Source organism: Gorilla gorilla, chromosome 6 (genome assembly GCF_029281585.2).
Source record: "Gorilla gorilla gorilla isolate KB3781 chromosome 6, NHGRI_mGorGor1-v2.1_pri, whole genome shotgun sequence".
NCBI classification, from domain to species: domain Eukaryota; kingdom Metazoa; phylum Chordata; class Mammalia; order Primates; family Hominidae; genus Gorilla; species Gorilla gorilla.
In genome coordinates this window covers 66,050,411-66,075,144 of record NC_073230.2, presented here as the reverse complement: position 1 = coordinate 66,075,144, position 24,734 = coordinate 66,050,411, and positions in this window count along the sequence as shown.

Below are 24,734 nucleotides of genomic sequence, written 5' to 3'. Positions count from 1 at the left end.
TAGAAGAATGTATAACTAGAATAACCAATACAGGGAAGTGCTTAAAGGAGCTGATGGAGCTGAAAACCAAGGCTCGAGAACTACGTGAAGAATGCAGAAGCCTCAGGAGCCGATGCAATCAACTGGAAGAAAGGGTATCAGCAATGGAAGATGAAATGAATGAAGTGAAGCGAGAAGGGAAGTCTAGAGAAAAAAGAATAAAAAGAAATGAGCAAAGCCTCCAAGAAATATGGGACTATGTGAAAAGACCAAATCTACATCTGATTGGTGTACCTGAAAGTGATGAGGAGAATGGAACCAAGTTGGAAAACACTCTGCAGGATATTATCCAGGATAACTTCCCAAATCTAGCAAGGCAGGCCAACATTCAGATTCAGGAAATACAGAGAACACCACAAAGATACTCCTCAAGAAGAGCAACTCCAAGACACATAATTGTCAGATTCACCAAAGTTGAAATGAAGGAAAAAATGTTAAGGGCAGCCAGAGAGAAAGGTCAGGTTACCCTCAAAGGGAAGCCCATCAGACTAACAGCGGATCTCTCGGCAGAAACGCTACAAGCCAGAAGAGAGTGAGGGCCAATATTCAACATTCTTAAAGAAAAGAATTTTCAACCCAGAATTTCATATCCAGCCAAACTAAGCTTCATAAGTGAAAGAGAAATAAAATCCTTTACAGACAAGCAAAGGCTGAGAGATTTTGTCACCACCAGGCCTGCCTTACAAGAGCTCCTGAAGGAAGCACTAAACATGGAAAGGAACAACCAGTACCAGCCACTGCAAAACCATGCCAAAATGTAAAGACCATCGAGACTAGGAAGAAACTGCATCAACTAACGAGCAAAATAACCAGCTAACATCATAATGACAGGACCAAATTCACACATAACAATATTAACTTTAAATGTAAATGGACTAAATGCTCCAATTAAAAGACAAAAACTGGCAATTTGGATAAAGATTCAAGACCCATCAGTGTGCTGTATTCAGGAAACCCATCTCACGTGCAGAGACACACGTAGGCTCAAAATAAAAGGATGGAGGAAGATCTACCAAGCAAATGGAAAACAAAAAAAGGCAGGGGTTGCAATCCTAGTCTCTGATAAAACAGACTTTAAACCAACAAAGATCAACAGAGACAAAGAAGGCCATTACATAATGGTAAAGGGATCAATTCAACAAGAAGAGCTAACTATCCTAAATATATATGCACCCAATACAGGAGCACCAAGATTCATAAAGCAAGTCCTGAGTGAGCTACGAAGAGACTTAGACTCCCACACATTAATAATGGGAGATTTTAACACCCCACTGTCAACATTAGACAGATCAACGAGACAGAAAGTCAACAAGGATACCCAGGAATTGAACTCAGCTCTGCACCAAGTGGACCTAATAGACATCTACAGAACTCTCCACCCAAATCAACAGAATATACATTTTTTTCAGCACCACACCACACCTATTCCAAAATTGACCACATACTGGGAAGTAAAGCTCTCCTCAGCAAATGTAAAAGAACAGAAATTATAACAAACTATCTGTCAGACCACAGTGCAATCAAACTAGAATTCAGGATTAAGAATCTCACTCAAAACCACTCAACTACATGGAAACTGAACAACCTGCTCCTGAATGACTACTGGATACACAACGAAATGAAGGCAGAAATAAAGATGTTCTTTGAAATCAATGAGAACAAAGACACAACATACCAGAATCTCTGGGACGCATTCAAAGCAGTGTGTAGAGGGAAATTTATAGCACTAAATGCCCACAAGAGAAAGCAGGAAAGATCCAAAATTGACACCCTAACATCACAATTAAAAGAACTAGAAAAGCAAGAGGAAACACATTCAAAAGCTAGCAGAAGGCAAGAAATAACTAAAATCAGAGCAGAACTGAAGGAAATAGAGACACAAAAAACCCTTCAAAAATTAATGAATCCAGGAGCTGGTTTTTTGAAAGGATCAACAAAATTGATAGACTGCTAGCAAGACTAATAAAGAAAAAAAGAGAGAAGAATCAAATAGACGCAATAAAAAATGATAAAGGGGATATCACCACCGATCCCACAGAAATACAAAGTACCATCAGGGAATACTACAAACACCTCTACGCAAATAAACTAGAAAATCTGGAAGAAATGGATAAATTACTGAACACATACACTCTCCCAAGACTAAACCAGGAAGAAATTGAATCTCTGAATAGACCAATAACAGGAGCTGAAATTGTGGCAATAATCAATAGCTTATCAACCAAAAAGAGTCCAGGACCAGATGGATTCACAGCCGAATTCTACCAGAGGTACAAGAAGGAACTGGTACCATTCCTTCTGAAACTATTCCAATCAATAGAAAAAGAGGGAATCCTCCCTAACTCATTTTATGAGGCCAGCATCATTCTGATACCAAAGCCAGGCAGAGACACAACAAAAAAAGATAATTTTAGACCAATATCCTTGATGAACATTGATGCAAAAATCCTCAATAAAATACTGGCAAAACGAATCCAGCAGCACATCAAAAAGCTTATCCACCATGATCAAGTGGGCTTCATCCCTGGGATGCAACGCTGGTTCAATATACGCAAATCAATAAATGTAATCCAGCATATAAACAGAACCAAAGACAAAAACCACATGATTATTTCAATAGATGCAGAAAAAGCCTTTGACAAAATTCAACAACCCTTCATGCTAAAAACTCTCAATAAATTAGGTATTGATGGGACGTATTTCAAAATAATAAGAGCTATCTATGACAAACCCACAGCCAATATCATACTGAATGGGCAAAAACTGGAAGCATTCCCTTTGAAAACTGGCACAAGACGGGGATGCCCTCTCTCACCACTCCTATTCAACATAGTGTTGGAAGTTCTGGCCAGGGCAATTAGGCAGGAGAAGGAAATAAAGGGTATTCAATTAGGAAAAGAGGAAGTCAAATTGTCCCTGTTTGCAGATGACATGATTGTATATCTAGAAATCCCCATTGTCTCAGCCCAAAATCTCCTTAAGCTGATAAGCAACTTCAGCAAAGTCTCAGGATACAAAATCAATGTACAAAAATCACAAGCATTCTTATACACCAACAACAGACAAACAGAGAGCCAAATCATGAGTGAACTCCCATTCACAATTGCTTCAAAGAGAGTAAAATACCTAGGAATCCAACTTACAAGGGATGTGAAGGACCTCTTCAAGGAGAACTACAAACCACTGTTCAAGGAAATAAAAGAGGATACAAACAAATGGAAGCATATTCCATGCTCATGGGTAGGAAGAATCAATATCGTGAAAATGGCCATACTGCTGAAGGTAATTTACAGATTCAATGCCATCCCCATCAAGCTACCAATGCCTTTCCTCACAGAATTGGAAAAAACTACTTTAAAGTTCATATGGAACCAAAAAAGAGCCTGCATCGCCAAGTCAATCTTAAGCCAGAAGAACAAAGCTGGAGGCATCACACTACCTGACTTCAAACTATACTACAAGGCTACAGTAACCAAAACAGCATGGTACTGGTACCAAAACAGAGATATAGATCAATGGAACAGGACAGAGCCCTCAGAAATAACGCCACATATCTACAACTATCTGATCTTTGACAAACCTGAGAAAAACAATCAATGGGGAAAGGATTCCCTCTTTAATAAATGGTGCTGGGAAAACTGGCTAGCCATATGTAGAAATCTGTCTAGTTTTTATGTGAAGATAATCCCGTTTCCAAAGAAGACTTCAAAGCACTCTAAATATCCGCCTCCAGATTCTACAAAAAGAGTGTTTCAAAACTGCTCTATCTGAAGGAAGGTTCTGTTCTGTGAGTTGAATGCACACATCACAAATAATTTTCTGAGAATGGCTCTGTCTAGTTTTTATGTGAAGATATTTGCGTTTGCAATGAAGACTTCAAAGCGCCCCAAATATGCAAATGCAGATTCTACAAAAAGAGTGTTTCAAAACTTCTCTATCTAAAGGAAGGTTCAGTTCTGTAAGTTGAATGCACACATCACAAAGAACTTTCTGACAATGCTTCCATCTAGTTTTTAGGTGAAGATATCCCCGTTTCAAATGAAGGCTTCTATTCGCTACAAATATCTACATGCACATTCTACAAAAAGAGTGTTTCCAAGCTGCTCTATCAAAAGGAAGGTTCAACTGTGCGAGTTGAATGCACACATCACAAAGTGGTTTCTGAGAATGCTTCTTTCTAGTATTTATATGAAGATATTCCCGTTTCCAACGAAGTATTCAAAGAGCTCCAAATATCCTCTTGCAGACTGTACAAAAAAGGGCTTCCAAACTGCTCTATCAAAAGTAAAGTTCAACTATGTGAGTTGAATGAACACAACACAAAGAAGTTTCTGAGAATGCTTCCGTCTAGTTTTTATGTGAAGATATTTCCTTTTCCACCATAGCCTTCAAAGTGCTCCAAATGTCGACTTGCAGATTCGACAAAAAGAGTGTTTCCAGACTGCTCTATCAAAAGAAATGTTCAACTATTGGAGTAGAATGCACACATCACAAAGTCGCCTCTGAGAATGTTTCTGTCTAGTTTTTATCTGAAGATATTTCCATTTCTACCAGAGCCCTCAATGCACTCAAAATACCCACTTTTAGATTCTACAAATAGAGTGTTTCAAAACTGTTCTATCAAAAGGAACATTCAAATCTGTGAGTTGAATGCACACATCACAAAGCAGTTTCTGAGAATGCTTCTGTCTAGTTTTTATGTGAAGATATTCCCATTTCCAATGAAGGCTTCAAAGAGCTCAAAATATCCTACTGCAGATTGCACAAAAAGAGTGTTTCAATACTGCTCTATCAAAAGGAAGGTTCTATTCTGTGAGTTGAATGCACACATCACAAAGAAGTTTGTGAGAATGCTTCTGTCTAGATTTTATGTGAAGATATTCCCGTTTCCAACAAAGGCTTCAAAACGCTCCAAATATCCACCTGCTGATGCTACAAAAAGAGTGTTTCAAAACTGTTCTATAAAAAGAAAAGTTCAGCTCTGTGGGTTCAATGGACACAACAGAAAGAAGTTTCTGAGAATGCTTCCGTCTAGTTTTTATGTGAAGATATTCCAGTTTTCAATGAAAGCTTCAAAGCGCTCCAAATATCCACTTGCAGAGTCTACAAAAAGAGTGTTTCAAAACTGCTCTATCGAAAGTAAAGTTCTACTTTGTGAGTTGAATGCACACATCAAAATGAATTTTATGAGAATACTTCTGTCTACTTTTTATGTGAAGATATTTCCTTTTCGACAATAGCCCTCAAAGCCCTCCAAATGCCCACTTGAAGATTCTTCACAAAGACTGTTTCCAATCTGCTCTATCAGAAGAAAGTTTCAACTCTGAGAGTAGAATGGACACATCACAAAGTAGTTTCTGAGAATGCTTCTGTCTAGTTTTTGTATGAAGATATTTTCTTTTCTACCATAAGCCTCAAAGCGCTGCAAATATCCATTGGCGGATTCTTCAAAAAGAGTGTTTCAAAACTGCTCTATTGAAAGGAAGATTCAAATCTATGAGTTGAATGCACACATCACAAAGAAGTTTCTGAGAATGCTTCTGTCTAGTTTTAATGTGAAGATATTTCCTTTTTTACTGAAAGCCTAAAAGAGCTCCAAATGTCCAACTGCAGATTCTATAAAAAGAGTGTTTCAAAACTGCACTATGAAAAGAAAGGTTTAGTTCTGTAAGTTGAAAGCACACATTGCAAAGAAATTTCTGAGAATGTTTCTGTGTAATTTTTATGTGAAGATATTCCCGTTTCCAATGAAGGTTTCAAAGCGCTCCAAATATACACCTGCAGATTCCACAAAAAGAGTGTTTCAAAACTGCTCTATCAAAAGGAAACTTCAACTCTTTGAGTTGAATGCACTCATCACAAAGAAGTTTCTCAGAATGCTTCTGTCTAGTTTTAATATGAAGGTATATCCTTTTCCACAGAAGTCCCCAAAGAGCTCCAAATGTGCACCAGCAGATTCTACAAAAAGAGTGTTTCAAAACTGCTCTATCAAAAAGAAGGTTTAAATCTGTGAGTTGAATTCACACATCACAAAGAAGTTTCTGAGAATGTTTCTGTCTAGTTTTTATGTGAAGATATTCATGTTTCCAACGGAGGCTTCAAAGTGCTCCAAATGTCCCCATGCAGATTCTACAAAAAGAGTGTTTCTAAACTGCTCTATTAAAAGAAAGGTTCAACTCTGGGAGTAGAATTCAGTCATCACAAAGTGGTTTCTGAGAATGCTTCAGTGTAGATTTTATATGAAGATTTTTCCTGTTCTACCGTAGGTCTCAAAGCAGTCCAAATTTCCACTTGCAGATTCTACAAAAAAAGTGTTTCAAAACTCCTCCATCTAAGGGAAGGTTCAGATCTGTGAGTTGAATGCACACATCACAAAGAAGTCTCTGAGAATGTTTCTGTCTAGTTTTTATATGAAGATATGCCCATTTCCAAAGAAGGCTTCAATTCGCTTCAAACATCCATATGCACATTCTACAAAAGAGTGTTTCAAAACTGCTCTATCAAAAGGAACGTTAAACATTGTGTGTTGAACGCACACATCACAAAGTAGGTTCTCAGAATGCTTCTCTCTAGTTTTTATGTGAAGATATTCCCATTTCCAATGAAGGCTTCAATTTGCTCCAAATATCCACTTGCAGATTCTACAAAATAAGTATTTCAAAACTGCTCTATCAAAACGAAGGTTCAACTCTGTGAGTTGAAAGCACACATCACAAACTGGTTTCTGAGAATGCTTCTTTCTAGTTTTTATGTGAAGATATTCCCATTTCCAATGAAGGATTCAAAGAGCCCCAAATATCCACCTGCAGATTCTACAAAAACAGTTTCTCAAAACTGCTCAATCAAAAGGAAGTTTCAGCTCCGTAAGTTCAATGCTCGCATCAAAAAGAAGTTTCTGAGAATGCTTCTGTCTAGTTTTTATGTGAAGATATTCCTGTTTCCAATGAAAGCTTCAAAGCGCTCCAAATGTCCACTTGCAGATTCTACAAAAAGAGTGTTTCAAAACTGCTCTATAAAAGTAAGGTTCTACTTTGGGGGTTGAATGCACACATCAAAATGAAGTTTCTGAGAACACTTCTGTCTAGTTTTTATGTGAAGATATTTCTTTATCCACAATAGTCCCCAAAGCCCTTCAAATGCCCACTCGAAGATTCTTCAGAAAGACTGTTTCAAATCTGCTCTATCAGAAGAAAATTTCAACTCTGTGAGTAGAATGCACACATCACAAAGTAGTTTCTGAGAATGCTTCTGTCTAGTTTTTATATGAAGATATTTCCTTTTCTACCAGAGGCCTGAAAGTGCTCCAAATTTCCAATTGCAGATTCTACAAAAAGAGTGTTTCAAAACTTCTCTATCAAAAGTAAGGGTCTACTTTGTGAGTTGAATGCACTCATCAAAATGAAGTTTCTGATTATACTTCTGTCTACTTTTTATGTGAAGATATTTCCTTATCCACAATGGTCCTCAAAGCCCTCGAAATGCCCACTTGAAGATTCTTCGGAAAGACTGCTTCAAAACTGCTCTATCAAAAGAAAGTTTCAACTTTGTGTGTAGAATGCACACATCACAAAGTCGTTTCTGAGAATGCTTCTGTCTAGTTTTTATATGAAGATATTTCCTTTTCTACCATAAGCCTCAAAGCACTGCAAATATGAACTTGCAGATTCTTTAAAAAGATTGTTTCAAAACTGCTCTATCAAAACTGCTCTATCAACTCTGTGAGTTGAATGGACACATCACAAAGAAGTTTCTGAGAATGCTTCTGTCTAGGTTTTATGTGAAGATATTCCCGTTTCCAAAGAATGCTTCAAAGGGCTCTTAATATCCGCCTACAGATTCTACAAAAGGAGTGTTTCAAAACTGCTCTAACAAAAGAAAGGTTCAATCTGGGAGTTGAATGCACACATCACAAAGAAGTTTCTGAGAATGCTTCTGTCTAGTTTTAATGTGAAGATATTCCCTTTTCCACCATAGCCTTCAAAACGCTCCAAATGTCCATTTGCAGATTTTACAAACAGAATGTTTCCAGACTGCTCTATCAAAAGAAAGGTTCAACTATGGGAGTAGAATGCACACATCACAAATTCGTTTCTGAGAATGCTTCTGTCTAGTTTTTATGTGAAGATATTTCCTTTTCTACCATAGGCATAAATGTGCTCCAAGTATCCACTTGCAGATTCTAAAAAAGAGTGTTTCAAAACTGCTCTATCAAAAGGAAGGTTCAATTCTGTGAGTTGAATGCACACATCACAAAGTAGTTTCTGAGAATGCTTCTGTCTAATTTTTATTTTAAGACATTCCCATTTCCAAAGAAGGCTTCAATTTGCTCCAAATATCCACTTGCAGATTGTACAAAAAGAGTGTTTCAAAACTGCTCTATCAAAAGAAAGGTTCAACTCTGTGAGGTGAATGCACCCATCACAAAGTGGTTTCAGAGAATGCTTCTTTCTAGTTTTTAGGTGATGATATTCCCGTTTCCAATGTAGCATTCAAAGAGCTCCAAATATCCTCCTGCAGATTGTACAAAAAGAGTGTTTCAAAACTGCTCTATCGAAAGGAAGCTTCAACTCTGTGAGTTGAATGTACAAATCACAAAGAAGTTTCTGAGAATACTTCTGTCTATTTTTTATGTGAAGATACTCCCGTTTCCAACGAAAGCTTCAAAGCACTCCAAATATCCACCTGCAGATTATAAAGGAAGAGTTTTTCGAAACTGCTCAATCAAAAGGAAGGTTCAGCTCCATAAGTTCAAATGCCCACATCACAAAGAAGTTTCTGAGAATGCTTCTGTCTAGTTTTAATGGGAAGATATTCCCGTTTCCAACGAAGGCTTTAAAGCGCTCCAAATATCCACTTGCAGAGTCTACAAAAAGAGTGTTTCAAAACTGCTCTATAAAAGTAAGTTTCTACTTTGTTAGTTGAATGCACCCATCAAAATGAAGTTTCTGAGAATACTTCTGTCTACTTTTCATGTGAAGATATTTCCTTATCCATAATAGTCCCCAAAGCCCTCAAAATGCCCACTTGAAGATTCCTCAAAAAGACTGTTTCAAAAATGCAGTATCAGAAGAAAATTTCAACTATGTGAGTAGAATGCACACATCACAAAGTAGTTTCTGAGAATGCTTCTGTCTAGTTTTTATATGAAGATATTTCCTTTTCTACCTTAAGCCTCAAAGTGCTGCAATTACGCACTTTCAGATTCTTCAAAAAGAGTGTTTCAAAACTTCTCTAGCAAAAGGAAGTTTCAACGCTTTGAGTTGAATGCACACATCACAAAGAAGTTTCTGAGAATGCTTCTGTCTAGTTTTTATGTGAAGATAATCCCATTTCCAAAGAAGGCTTCAAAGCGCTCTAAATATCCACCTCCAGATTCTACAAAAAGACTGTTTCAAAACTTCTCTATCAAAAGGAAGGTTCAACTCTGTCAGTTGAATGCACACATCACAAAGAAATTTCTGAGAATGGTTCTGTCTAATTTTTATGTGAAGATATTAGCGTTTCCAACGAAGACTTCAAAGTGCTCCAAATATGTAAATGCAGATTCTACAAAAAGAGTGTTTCAAAACTGCTCTATCTGAAGGAAGGTTCAGTTCTGTGAGTTGAATGCACACATCACAAAGAAGTTTCTGACAATGTTTCTATCTAGTTTTTATGTGAAGATATTCCCGTTTCCACCGAAGGCCTCAAAGCGCTCAATATATCCACTTGAAGATTCTACAAAAGGAGTGTTTCAAAACTGCTCTAACAAAAGGAAGCTTCAACTCTGTGTGTTGAATGCACAAATAACGACGAAGTTACTGAGCATTCTTCTCTCTAGTTTTCAGGTGATGATATTCCCGTTTCCAAAGAAGGCCTCAAAGCGGTCCAAATATCAACTTGCAGATGCTACAAAAAGAGTATTTCAATACTACTCTATTAAAAGAAAGGTTGAACACTGTGAGTTGAATGCTCACATCACAAAGAAGTTTCTGAGAATGGTTGTGTCTAATTTTATGGGAAGATATTGCCCTTTCCAACGAAAGCCTCAAACCTGCCCAAATATCCACTTGCAGATATTACAAAAAGAGTGTTTCAGAACTGCTCTATGAGAAGGTGTGTTCAAATGTGTGAGTTGAATGCACACATCACAAAGAAGTTTCTAAGAATGTTTCTGTTTAGTTTTTATGTGAAGATATTTCCTTTTCCACCATAGGCCTCAAAGCTCTCCAAATGTCCACTTGCAGATACTACAAAAAGAGTGTTACAAAGCTGTTCTATCAAAAGAAAGCTTCAACTCTGTGAGTTGAATGAACACATCACAAAGTAGTTTCTGAGAATGCTTCTGTCTCGATTTTATATGACGATATTTACTTTTCCACCACAGGCCTCAAAGTGTTCCAAATGTCCACTTGCAGGTCCTAGAAAAAGAGTGCTTCAAAACTGTTCTATTAAAAAGTATGTTCTACTCTGTGAGTTGAATGCACACAACACAAAGAAGTTTCTGAGAAGGCTTCTGTCTAGTTTTTATGTCAAGATATTCCCGTTTCCAACGAAGGCCACAAAATGTTCCAAATATCAACTTGCAGACTCAACAAAACGAGTGTTTCAAAACTGCTCTATCAAAAGAAAGGTTCAACTCTGTGAGTTGAATGCACACATCGCCAACTGCTTCTGTCTAGTTTTTATACGAAGATATTTCCTTTTCTACCAAAGGCTTCAAAGCTCTCTATATATCCACTTGCAGATTCTACAAAAAGAGTGTTTCAACACTGCTCTATCAAAAGAAAGGTTCAACTCTGTGAGATGAATGCACACATCATTAAGTAGTTTCTGAGAATGCTTCTGTCTAGTTTTTATTTGAAGATATTTCCTTTTCTACCATAGGCCTCAAAGCTCTCCATATATCCACTTGCAGATTCTACAAAAAGAGTTTTTCAAAACTGCTCTATCAAAAGGAAGCTTTCACTCTGTGAGTTGAATGCACACATCACAGAGAAGTTTCTCAGAATTCTTCTGTCTAATTAATATGGGAAGATATTCCCGTTTCCAATGCAGGCCTCAAAGTGCTCCCAGTGTCCACTTGCAGATTCTACACAAAGAGTGTTTCAAAACTGCTGTATAAAAAGAAAGGTTCAACTCTGTGTGCTGAATGCACACCACACAAAGTAGTTTCTGAGAATGCTTCTGTCTGGTTTTTATATGAACGTACTTCCTTTTCTACCATAGGACTCAAAGCGCTTCATATATCCACTTGCAGATTCTACAAAAAGAGTTTTTCAAAACTGCTCTATCGAATGGAAGGTTCAACTCTGTGTGTTGAATGCACACAACACAAAGAAGTTTTTGAGAATGCTTCTGTCTAGTTTTTAGGTGAAGATATTCCCGTTTCTACAGGAGGCCTCAAAACTCTCCAAATATCCTCTTGCATATTCTACAAAAAGAGTGTTTCAAAACTGCTCTATCAAAAGAAAGGTTCAACTCTGTTTGTTGAGTGTGCGCATCAAAAAGAAATTTCTAAGAATGTTTTCTGTCTAGTATTTATGTGAAGATATTCCCGTTTCCACCAAAGGCCTCAAAGCGCTCCATATACCCACTTGCAGATTCTATAAAAAAGAGTGTTTCAAAACTGCTCTATCAAAGAAAAGTTCAACTCTGTGTGTTGAATGCACACATCAGTAAGTAGTTCCTGAGAATGCTTCTGTCTATTTTTTATATGAAGGTATTTCCTTGTCTACCATAGGCCTCAAAGCGCTCCATATATCCACTTGCAGATTCTAAAAAAAGAGTGTTTCAAAACTGCTGTATCAAAAGAAGTGTTCAACTCTGAGCTGAATGCACATAACAAAAAGAAGTTTCTGAGAAATCTTCTGTGTAGTTTCTATGTGAACGTATTTCCTTTTCCAACATAGGTTTCAAAGGGAACAAATTATCCACTTGCAGATTCTAAAAAAAGAGTGTTTCAAAACTGCTGTATCAAAAGAAGTGTTCAACTCTGAGCTGAATGCACATAACAAAAAGAAGTTTCTGAGAAATCTTCTGTGTAGTTTCTATGTGAACGTATTTCCTTTTCCAACATAGGTTTCAAAGGGAACAAATTATCCACTTGCAGATTCTACAAAGGAGTGTTTGAAAAGAGCTGTATCAAAAGAAATGTTCAACTCTCTGAGTTGAATGCACACATAACAAAGAAGTTTCTGAGAATGCTTCTGTCTAGTTTTTATATGAAGATATTTCGTTTTCCAACATAGACCTCACAGGGAACAAAATATCCACCTGCAGATTCTCCAAAAAGAGTGTTTCAAACTGCTCTATCAAAAGAAAGGTTCAACTCTGTGAGTTGAATGCACACATCACAAAGAAGTTTTTGAGAATGCTTCTGTCTAGTTTTTATGTGAAGATATTTCCTTTTCCACCTTAGGCCTCAAAGCGCTCCAAATATGCACTTACGGATTGTAAAAAAAAGAGTGTTTCAAAACTGCTGTATCAAAAGAAATGTTCAATTCTGTGAGTTGACTGCACACGTCCAAAAGACGTTTCTGAGAATGGTTTTGTGGTTTTTTTTGTGAAGATATTTCCTTTTACACCATAGGCCTCAAAGCGCTCCAAATATCCACGTGCAGATTCTACAAAAGGAGTGTTTCAAAACTGCTCTATCAAAAGAAAGGTTCAACTCCGTGAGTTGAATACACAAGTCACAAAGATGTTTCTGAGAATTCTTCTATCTAGTTTTTATGTGAAGATATTTGTTTTTCCACCATAGGCCTCAAAGTGCTCCAAATATCCACTTGCAGATACTACAAAAGGAGTGTTTCAAAACTGCTTCATCAAAAGAAAGGTTCAACTCTGTGAGTTGAATGCACACATCACAAAGAAGTTTCTGAGAATGCTTCTGTCAAGTTTTTATGTGAAGATATTTCCTTTTCCAACATAGGCTTCAAAGGGAACAAAATATCACTTACAGATTCTACAAAAAGGGTGTTTCAAAACTACTCTATCAAAAGAAAGGTTCAACTCTGTGAGTTAAATGCATCCATCACAAAGAAGTTTCTCAGAATCCTTCTATCTACTTTTTATTTGAAGACATTTCCTTTTCCACCATAGGGCACAAATGGCTCCAAATATCCATTAGCGGATTCTACAAAAAGAGAGATTATAATCTGCTCAATCAGAAGATAGGTTCACCTCTCTGAGTTGAATGCATGCATCACAAAGAAGTTTGTCAGAATGCTTCTGAGTAGTTTTTATGTGAAGATCTTTCCTTTTCCACAATAGGCCTCAAAGGGATGCAATCATCCACTTGCAGATTCTACAAAAAGAGTGTCTCAGAACTGCTCAATCAAAAGAAAGTTGCAACTCTGTGAGATGAATGCACACATGACAAAGAATTTTCTGAGAATGCTTCTGTGTAGTTTTTATTTGAAGATATTTTGCTTTCCACCAGAGGGCGCAAAGGGCTCCAAATATCCACTTGCAGATTATACAAAAAGAGAGATTCAAAACTGCTCAATCAAAAGATATGTTGACCTCTGTGAGTTGAATGTAAACATCCCTGAGAAATTTTTTCAAAATGCTTCTGTGTAATTTTTATGTGAAGATACTTGCTTTTCACCAGTGGGCCTCAAAGGGCTCCAAATATCCATCTGCAGATTCTGCAAAAACAGAGATTCAAAACTGCTCAATAAAAGATAGGTTCAACTCTGTGAATTGATTGCACACATCACAAAGAAGTTTCTCTGAATGCTTCTGTGTAGTTTCTTGAAGATATTCCCTTTTCCACCATAGGATGCAAAGGGCTCCAAATATCCACGTGCAGATTCTACAAAATGAGAGACTCAAAACTACTCAATGAGAAGATAAGTTCAACTCTGTGAGTTCAATGCATACCTCACAAAGAAGTTTCTCAGAATGCTTCTTTGTAGTTTTTATGTGAAGATATTTCCTTTTCCACAATAGGCCACAAAGCTCTCCAAACATCCACTTGCAGATTCTGCAAAAAGAGAGATTCAAAACTGCCCAATCAAAAGATGCGTTCAACTCTGTGAGTTGAATGCACACTTCACAATTAAGTTTCTCAGAATGTTTCTGTGTAGTCTTTATGTGAAAATAATCCTTTTTCCACAATTGGCCTCAAAGGCTCAAAGTATCCACTTGCAGATTCTACAAAAAGCGTGTTTCAAAACTGCTCAATGAAAAGAAATGTTGAACTCTGTGAGATGAATGCACACATCACAAAGATGTTTCTCAGAGTGCTTCTGTGTAGTTTTTACGTGAAGGTATTTGATTTTCCACAGTAGTCCTCACAGCGCTCCAAATATCCACTTGCAGAATCTACAAAAAGAGAGATTCAAAACTACTCAATGAAAAAATAGGTTCAACTCTGTGAATTGAATGCACACAACCCAAAGGAGTTTATAAGAATGCATCTGTGTAGTTTTTACGTGAACATATTTTCAACTCTGTGAGTCGAATGCACACATGACGAAGAAGTTTCTGAGAATGCTTCCGTGTAGTTTTTAATTGAAGATACTGCCCTTTTCCACCATAGGGCACAAAGGGCTCCAAATATCCACGTGCAGATTCTACAAAAAGAGAGATTCTAAACTGCTCAATCAAAGGAAAGTTTCAACTCTGTGAGATGAACGTACACATCACAAAGAAGTTTCTCAGAATGCTTCTCTGTAATTTTTATATGAATATATGTGCTTTCCCACCATAGGCCTCAAAAGGCTCCAAATATCCACTTGCAGATTCTACAAAAAGACTGTTTCAAAGCTGCTCAATCATGAGATAGTTCAACTCTGTGAGATGAAGGCACACCTCACAAAGAAGTTTCTCAGCATGTTTTTGTGTAGTTTTTATTTGAAGATATTTCCTTCTCCACCATGGGTGGCAAAGGGCTCCAAATATCCACTTGCAGATGCTGCAAAAAGAGAGATTCAAAACTGCTCAATCAAAAGATAGGTTCGACTCTGTGAGTTGAATGCACACATCCCAAAGAAGTTTCTCAGAATGCTTCTGTATGATTTTTATGTGAAGATATTTGCTTTTCCACAATAGGCCTCAAAGGGCTCCAAATATCCACCTGCAGATTCTGCAAAAAGATAGATTCAAAAGTGCTCAATCAAAAGATATGTTCAACTCTGTGAGTTGAATGCATACATAACAAAGAAGTTTCTCTGAATGCTTCTGTGTAGTTTTAATTTGAAGATATTTCATTTTCCACCATAGGGTGCAAAGGGCTCCAAATATCCACTTGAAAATTCTACAAAAGGAGAGATTCTAAACTGCTCAATAAAAAGATAAGCTCAACTCTGTGAGTTGAATGCACACATCACGAAGAAGTTTCTCAGAATGCTTCTGAGTAGTATTTATGTGAAGATATTTCCTTTTCCACAATAGCGCACAAAGGGCTCAAAATATCCACTTGCACATTCTACAAAAAGTGTGTTTCAAAACTGCTCAATCAAAAGAAATCTTCAACTCTGAGGGACTAACGCATACATCACAAATAAGTTTTTCAGAATCCTTCTGTCTTGTTTTTTTCTGAAGTTATTTGCTTTTCCACAGTAGGCCTCAAAGCGCTCCAAATATCCACTTGCAGATTCTACAAAAACGTGTTTCAAAACTGCAGAATCAGAAGATAGGTTCAAACATTTGAGATGAATGCAGACATCACAAATAAGTTTCTCAGAATGTTTCTGTGTAGTTTTTATATGAAGATATTTCCTTTTCCACCATAGGCCTCAAAGGGCTCCAAATATCCACTTGCAGATTCCGCAAACAGAGAGATTCAAAACTACTCAATCAAAAGATAGGTTCAACTCTGTGAGTTGAATGCACACCTCCCAAGGAAGTTTCTCAGAATGTTTCTGTGTAGTTTTTATGTGAAGATATTTGCTTTTCCACAGTAGGCCTCAAAGAGCTCCAAATGTCCACCTGCAGATTCTGCAAAAAGAGTGATTCAAAACTGCTCAATCAAAAGATAGGTTAAACTCTGTGAGTTGGATGCATACATCACAAAGAAGTTTCTCTGAATGCTTCTGTGTAGTTTTTATTGAAGATATTTCCTTTTCCAAAATAGGCCTCAAAGGGCTCCAATTATCCACTTTCAGATTCTACAAAAAGAGTGTTTCAAAACTGCTCAATCAAAAGAAATGTTCAGCTCTCTGAGATGAATGCACACATCACAAAGTAGTCTCTCAGAAGGCTTCTGTGTAGTTTTTATGTGAAGAGATTCCCTTTTCCAGCACAGGGTGCAAAGGTCTCCAAATATCTCCTTGCAGATTCTTCAAAAAGATAGATTCAAAACTGCTCAATGAGAAGATAAGTTCAACTCTGTGAGTTAAATGCACACCTCACAAAGAAGTTTTTCAGGATGCTTCTGTGTATTTTTATCTGAAGATATTTGCTTCTGCACTGTAGGCCTCAATGCACTCCAAATACCCACTTGCAGATTCTACAAAAAGAGAGATTCAAAACTGTTCAATGTGAAGAAGTTCAACTCTGTGAGATGAATGCACACATCACAAAGAATTTTCCCAGAATACTTCTGTGTAGTTTTTATGTGTAGATATTTCCTTTTCCACAATAGGCCACAAAGAGCTCCAAATATCCACTTGCAGATTCTACAAAGAGTGTTTCAAAACTGCTCAATCAAAAGAAACGTTCAACTCTGTGAGATGAATGCACACATCACAAAGACGTTTCTCACAATGCTTCTGTGTAGTTTTTAATGTGAAGATATTTCCTTTTCCGTAATAGGCCTCAAAACTCTCCAAACTTCCACTTGCAGATTCTGCAAAAAGTGAGATTCAAAACTGATCAGTAAAAAGATAGTTTCACCTCTTTGAGCTAAATGCACACCTCACAAAGGAGTTTCTCAGAATGCTTCTGGGTAATTTTTATGTGAACATATTCGATTTTTCACAGCAGGCCTCAGATTGCTCCAAATATCCACTGGCAGATTCTACAAAAAGAGAGGTTCTAAACTACTCAATAAAAATATAGGTTCAACTCAGTGAGTTGTATGCACACATCAATAAGAAGTTTGTCAGAATGCTTCTGTGGAGTTTTATTTGAAGATATTTCCTTTTCCACCATGGGCTGCAAAGGGCTCCAAATATCTATATGCAGATTCTGCAAATAGAGAGATTCAAAACTGCTCAATCAGAAGATAGGTTCAACTCTGTGAGTTGAATGCACACATCACAAAGGAGTTTCTCAGAATGCTTCTGTGTAGTTTTTATGTGAACATATTCAATTTCGGACAGTAGGTCTCACAGAGCTCCAAATATCCACCTGCAGATACTACAAAAAGAGAGATTTTAAATGGCTCAGTCAAAAGAAAGTTTCAACTCTGTGAGATGAATGCACACATCACAAAGAAGTTTCTCAGAATGCTTCTGTGTAGGTTTATCTGCAGATATTTCCTTTTCCATGGTAGGCCTCAAAGCACTCCAAATATCCACTTGCAGATTCTACAAAAAGAGAGATTCAAATCTGCTCAATTAAAGGACAGGTTCAACTCTGTGAGTTGAATGCACACATCACAAAGACGTTTCTCAGAATGCTTCTGTGTAGTTTTTATGTGAAGATATTCCCGTTTCCAACGAGGGCCTCAAAGCGATCCAAATATCCACCTGCAGATTCTACAAAAAGAGTGCTTCAGTACTTCTCTATAAACAGGTATGTTCAAGTCCTTGAGTTGAATGCAAAGATCACAAAGAAGTTTCTGAGAATGCTTCTGTCTGGTTTTTATGTGAAGATATTTCGTTTTCCACCATAGGCCTCAAAGCACTAAAAATGTACACTTGCAGATTCTACAAACACTGCTTAAAAACTGCTCTATCAAAAGAAAGGTTCAACTCTGTGGGTTTAATGGAAACGTCCCAGAGAAGTTTCTGAGAATGCTTCTGTCTAGTTTTTATGTGAAGATATTTCGTTTTACAACATAGCCTTCTAAGCCCACCATAAATTCACTAAGAGATTCTACAAAAAGAGTGTCTCAAAACTGCTCTATGAAAAGAAAGGTTCAAATCTGTGAGTTGAATGCACTCATCACAAAGAAGTTTCTGAGAATTCTTCTGTCTAGATTTTATGTGAAGATATTTCCTTTTCCACCATAGGCTTCAAAGCTCTCCAAATGTCCACTCGCAGATTTTACCAAAAGAGTGTTTCACAACTGTTCGTTCAAAAGAAAGTTTCACCTCTGTGAGTTGAATGCAGACATCACAAAGAAGTTTCTGAGAATGTTTCTGTCTAGATTTTATGTGAAGATATTTCCTTTTCCACCACAGGCCTAAAAGCTTTACAAATGTCCACTTGCAGATTGTACAAAAAGAGTGTTTCAAAACTGCTCTATCAAAAGAAAGGTTCAACTCTGTGAGTTGAATGCACACATCCCAAAGAAGTTTCTGAGAATGCTTCTGTCTAGCTTGTATATGAAGATATTCCCGTTTCCAATGGAAGACTCCATGCAGTCCAAATATCCTCCTGCAAATTCTACAGAAAGAGTGTTTCAGAACTCCTCTATGAATAGGTATGTTCAACTCTGTGAGCTGAATGCAAACATCACAAAGTAGTTTCTGAGAATGCTTCCGTCAGGTTCTTATGTGAAAATATTTCCTTTTCCACCGTAGGCCTCAAAGCTTTCCTAAAGTCCAATTCCAGATTCTACAAAAAGAGTGTTTCAAAATTGTTCTATCAAAAGAAAGGTTCAACTCTGTGAGTTGAATACACACATCACAAAGAAGTTTCTGAGAATGCTTCTGTGTACTTTTTATGTGAAGATATTCCCGTTTCCAAGGAAGGCCTCAAGCATTCCCAATATCCACTTGCAGATATTAAGGAAACAGTGTTTTAAAACTGCTCTCAGAAAAGGTATGTTCAACTACGTGAGTTGAATGCACACATCACAAAGAGGTTTCTGAGAATGCTTCTGTCTAGTTTTTATGTGAAGATATTTCGTTTTCCAACACAGGCCTGAAAGCTCTCCAAATGTCCACTTGCAGATTCTACAAAAAGAGTGTTTAAAAACTGTTCTATCAAAAGAAAGGTTAAACTCTGTGAGTTGACTGTACACATCACAAAGAAGTTTCTGAGAATTCTTCTGTCTAGCTTATATGTGAAGATATTCCCGTTTCTAATGAAGTCCTCAAAGCAGTCTAAATATCCACTTGCAAATTCTACGAAAAGAGTGTTTCAGTACTGCTCTATGAAGAGATATGTTCAACTCTGTGAGTTGAATGCAAACATCATAAAGAAGTTTCTGAGAATGCTTCTGTCTGGTTTTTATGTGAAGATATTTCCTTTTCCACTTTAGGCCTCAAAGCACTACAAATGTTCACTCGCAGATTCTACAAAAACAGTGTTTCAAAACTACTCAATGAAAAGTTACGTTCAACTCTGTTAGTTGAATGCAAACATCACAGAAAAGTTTTTGAGAATAGTTCTGTCTGGTTTTTATGTGAAGATATTTCCTTTTCCACTTTAGGCCTCAAAGCACTACAAATGTTCACTCGCAGATTCTACAAAAACAGTGTTTCAAAACTACTCAATGAAAAGTTACGTTCAACTCTGTTAGTTGAATGCAAACATCACAGAAAAGTTTTTGAGAATAGTTCTGTCTGGTTTTTATGTGAAGATATTTCCTTTTCCTCCATAGGCCTCAAAGCTTTCCAAATGTCCACTTGTAGATTCTAGAAAAAGAGAGTTTCAAAACTGCTCTATCAAAGGAAAGGTTCAAATCTGTGAGTTGAATGCAAACAACACAAAGAATTTTCTGAGAATGCTTCTGTCTAGTATTTATGTGAATATATTCCCGTTTCCAACGAAAACCTCAAAGCACTCCAAATATCCACTTGCAGATTCCACGAAAAGTGTTTCAAAACTGCTCTAAGAAAATGAATGTTCAACATTGTGATTTGAAAGCAAACATCCCAGAGAATTTACCGAGAATGCTTCTGTCTAGTTTTTTGGGGAAGTTATTTCCTTTTCACCGTAGGCTTCAAAACTTTCCAAATGTCCACTGGCAGATTCTGCAAAAAGTGTGTTTCAAAACTACTCTAACAAAAGAAAGGTTCAGCTCTGTGAGTTGAATGCACACATCAAAAAGAAGTTTCTGAGAATGCTTCTGTCTAGTTTTTTGTGAAGATATTCCCGATTCCAATGAAAGCCTCAAAGCAGTCTAAATATCTGCTTCCAGATTCTAAGAAAAGAGTGTTTAAAAACTGCTCTATGAAAAGTTACGTTCAACTCTGTGAGTTGAATGCAAACATCACAGAGAAGTTTTTTAGAATACTTATGTCTGGTTTTTACGTGAAGATATTTCCTTTTCCTCCATAGGGGTCAAAGTTTTCCAAATGTCTACTTGCAGATTCTAGAAAAAGAGAGTTTCAAAACTGCTCTTTCAAAAGTAAGGTTCAATTCTGTGAGTTGAATGCAAACATCACAAAGAAGTTTCTGAGAATGCTTCTGTCTAGTTTCTATGTGAAGTTATTCCCGTTTCCAAAGAAATCCTCGAAGCTATCAAAATATCCACTTACAGACTCTACAAAAAGAGAGTTCCAAAACTGCTCTATCAAAAGAAAACTTCAACTCTGTAAGTTGAGTACACACATCACAAACAAGTTTCTGAGAATTCTTCTGTCTAGTTTTTATGGGAAGATATTTCCTTTTTCACCACAGGCCTCAAAGCGCTCCAAGTTTCCACTTACAGATCCTTCAAAACAGTGTTTCAAAACTGCTCTATGAAAAGGAATGTTCAACTCTGTGAGATGAATGCAAGCATCACAAAGAAGTTTCTGAGAATGCTTCTGTCTAGTTTTTATGTGAAGATGCTCCCGTTTCCAACGAAAGCCTCAAAGCTATACATATATCCACTTGCAGATTCTACAAAAAGAGTGTTTCAAAACTGCTATAAAAAAGAAAGGTTCAAACTGTGAGTTGAGTACACACATCACAAAGAAGTTTCTGAGAATGATTCTGCCTAGTTTTTATGGGAAGATATTTCCTTTTTCACCACAGGCCTCAAAGCGCTTGAAATGTTCACTTCCAGATACTACAAAAAGAGTGTTTCAAAACTGCTCTATGAAAGGGAATGTTCAACTCTGTGAGTTGAATGAAAACATCACAAAGAAGTTTCTGAGAATGTTTCAGTCTAGTTTTTATATGAAGATATTCCCGTTTCCAACGAAATCCTCAAAGCAATCCAAATATCCACTTGCAGATTCTACAAAAAGAGTGTTTCAAAACTGCTCCATGAGAAGAAAAGTTCTACTCTGTGAGTTGAGTACACACATCACAAAGAAGTTTCTGAGAATTCTTCTGTCTAGTTTTCATGGGACAATATTTCGTTTTTCACCAAAGACCTGAAAGCGCTCCAAGTTTCCACTTACAGATTCTACAAAAAGAGTATTTCAAAACTGCTGTATGAAAAGAATGTTCTACTCTGTGAGTTGAATGCAAGCATCAGAAAGAAGTTTCTGAGAATGCTCCTGTCTAGTTTTTTTGTGAATATATATCCGTTTCCAGCGAAGGCCTCAAAGCTGTTCAAATATCCACTTGGAAATTCTACAAAAAGAGGGTTTCCAATCTGCTCCATCAAAAGAAAGTTTCAACTCTGTGAATTGAATGCACACATCACAGAGAAGTTTCTGAGAATGCTTCTGTCTAGTTTTATGTGAAGATATTACCGTTTCCAAGGAAATCCTCAATGCTGTCTTAATATCCACTTGGAAATTCTACAATAAGAGTGTTTCAAAACTGCTGTATCAAAGGAAAGATTTAACTCTGTGAGGTGAGTACACACATCACAAAGTAGTTTCTGAGAATGCTTCCATCTACTTTTTATGTGAAGATATTTCCTTTTTCACCATAGGTCTCAAATCGCTCCAAATGTCCACTTGCAGATTCTACAAAAAGAGTGTTTCAAAACTGCTCTATGAAAAGGAATGTTCAACTCTGTGAGTTGAATGAAAAGATCACAAAGAAGTTTCTGAGAATGCTTCTGTCTAGTTTTTATGTGAAGATATTCCTGTTTCCAATGAAAGCCTCAAAGCTATATAAATATCCACTTGCAGATTCTACAAAAGAGTGTTTAAAAACTGCTGTTTCAAAAGAAAGGATCAACTCTGTGAGTTGAGTACACATATCACAAAGAAGTTTCTGAGAGTGCTTCTGTCTAGTTTTTTTGTGAATATATACCCGTTTCCAGCGAAGGCCTCAAAGCTGTCCAAATGTCCACTTGCAAATTCTACAAAAAGAATGTTTCAAAACTGCTCTAAGAAAATGAGTGTTCAACTCAGTGAGTTGAAAGCAAACATCACAAAGGATTTTCTGAGAATGCTTCTGTCTAGTTTTTATGTGAAGATATTGCCGTTTCCAACGAAAGCCTCAAAGCTATCAAAATATCCACTTCCAGATTGTACAAAAAGAGTGTTTCAAAACTGCTCTACGGAAAGAATGGTTCAACTCTGTGAGTTGAGTACACACCTCACAAAGAAGTTTCTGAGAATGCTTCTGTCTAGTTTTTATGTGAAGATATTTCCTTTTTCACCATAGGCCTCAAAGCGCTACAAATGTCCACTTCCAGATACTTCAAAAATAGTGTTTCAAAACTGCTCTATGAAAGGGAATGTTCAACTCTGTGAGTTGAATGCAAACATCACAAAGAAGTTTCTGAGAATGCTTCTGTCTAGTTTTTATGTGAAGGTATTCCCGTTTCCAAAGAAATCCTCAAACTATCCAAATATCCACTTGCAGACTCTACAAAAAGAGTGTTTCAAAACTGCTCTATCAAAAGAAAAGTTCAAATCAGTGAGTTGAGTGCATAGTTCACAAAGAAGTTTCTGAGAATTCTTCTGTCTAGTTTTTAAGGGGAGATATTTCCTTTTTCACCAAAGGCCTCAAAGCGCTCGAAGTTTCCACTTACAGATTCTACAAAAAGAGTGTTTCAAAAGTGCTCTGTGAAAAGGAATGTTCAACTCTGTGAGTTGAATGCAAGCATCACAAAGTAGTTTCTGAGAATGCTTCTGTCTATTTTTTTTGTGAATATATACCGGTTTCCAGCGAGGCTTCAAAGCTGTCCAAATATCCCCTTGCAAATTCTACAAAAAGAGGGTTTCTAATCTGCTCTTTCAAAAGAAAGTTTCAACTCTGTGAGTTGAGTGCACACATCACATAGAACTTTCCGAGAATGCTTTTGTTTAGTTTTAGGTTAAGATAGTCCAGTTTCCAACGAAAACCTCAATGCTGTCCAAATATCCGCCTGTAAATTCTACAAGAAGAGTGTTTCAAAACTGCTGTATCAAAGGGAAGGTTTGTGAATTGAGTACACACATCGCAAAGTAGTTTCTGAGAATGCTTCTGTCTACTTTTATGTGAAGATATTTCCTTTTTCACCATAGGTCTCAAATCGCTCCAAATGTCCACTTGCAGATTCTACAAAAAGAGTGTTTCAAAACTGCTCTATGAAAAGGAATGTTCACCTCTGTGATTTGAATGCAAGCATCTCAAAGAAGTTTCAGAGAATGCTTCTGTCTAGTTTTTATGTGAAGATTTTCGCGTTTCCAAAGAAGAACTCAAATCTATCCAAATATCCACTTGCAGATTCTACAAAAAGAGTGTTTCAAAACTGCTGTAATGAGACAAAGGTTCAAATATGTGCGCGGAGTACACACATCACTAAGAAGTTTCTGACAATGCTTCTGTCTAGTTTTTATGTGAACATATTTCCTTTTTCACCATAAGCCTCAAAGTGCTCCAAATGTCCACTTCCGGATACTACAAAAAAAGTGTTTCAAAGTGCTCTATGAAAGGGAATGTTCAACTCTGTGAGCTGAATGCAAACATAACGAAGTTTCTGAGAATGCTTCTGTCTAGTTTTTATGTGAAGATATTCCCGTTTCCAATGAAATCCTCAAAGCTATCCAAATATCCACTTGCAGATTCTACAAAAGAGTGTTTCAAAACTGCTGTATCAAAAGGAAGGATCAACTCAGTGAGTTGAGTACACCATCACAAAGAAGTTTCTGATAATTCCTCTGTCTAGTTTTTATGTGAAGATATTTCCTTTTTCACCATAGGTCTCAAAGGGCTCCAAATGTGCTCTTCCATATACTACAAAAAGAGTGTTTCAAAACGGCTCTATGAAAGGGAATGTTCAACTCTGTGAGTTGAATGCAAACATCAAAAGGAAGTTTCTGAGAATGCTTCTGTCTAGTTTTATGTGAAGATATTCCCGTTTCCAACGAAAATCTCAATGCTGTCCAAATATCCACTTGTAAATTCTACAAGAAGAGTGTTTCAAAACTGCTGTATCAAAGGAAAGGTTTAACTCTGTGAGTGGAGTACACACATCACAAAGTAGTTTCTGAGAATGCTTCTGTCTACCTTTTATGTGAAGATATTTCCTTTTTCACCATAGGTCCCAAATCACTCCAAATGTCCATTTGCAGATTCTATAAAAAGAGTGTTTCAAAACTGCGCTTTGAATACAAATGTTCAACTCTGTGTGTTGAATGAAAACATCACAAAGAAGTTTCTGACAATGATTCTCTCTAGTTTTTATGTGAAGTTATTCCCGATTCCAACGAAATCCTCAAAGCTATCCAAATATCCACTTGCAGACCCTACAAAAAGAGTGTTTCAAAACTGCTCTATCAAAGAAAAAGTTCAACTCTGTGAGTTGAATCCAAACATCACAAAGAAGTTTC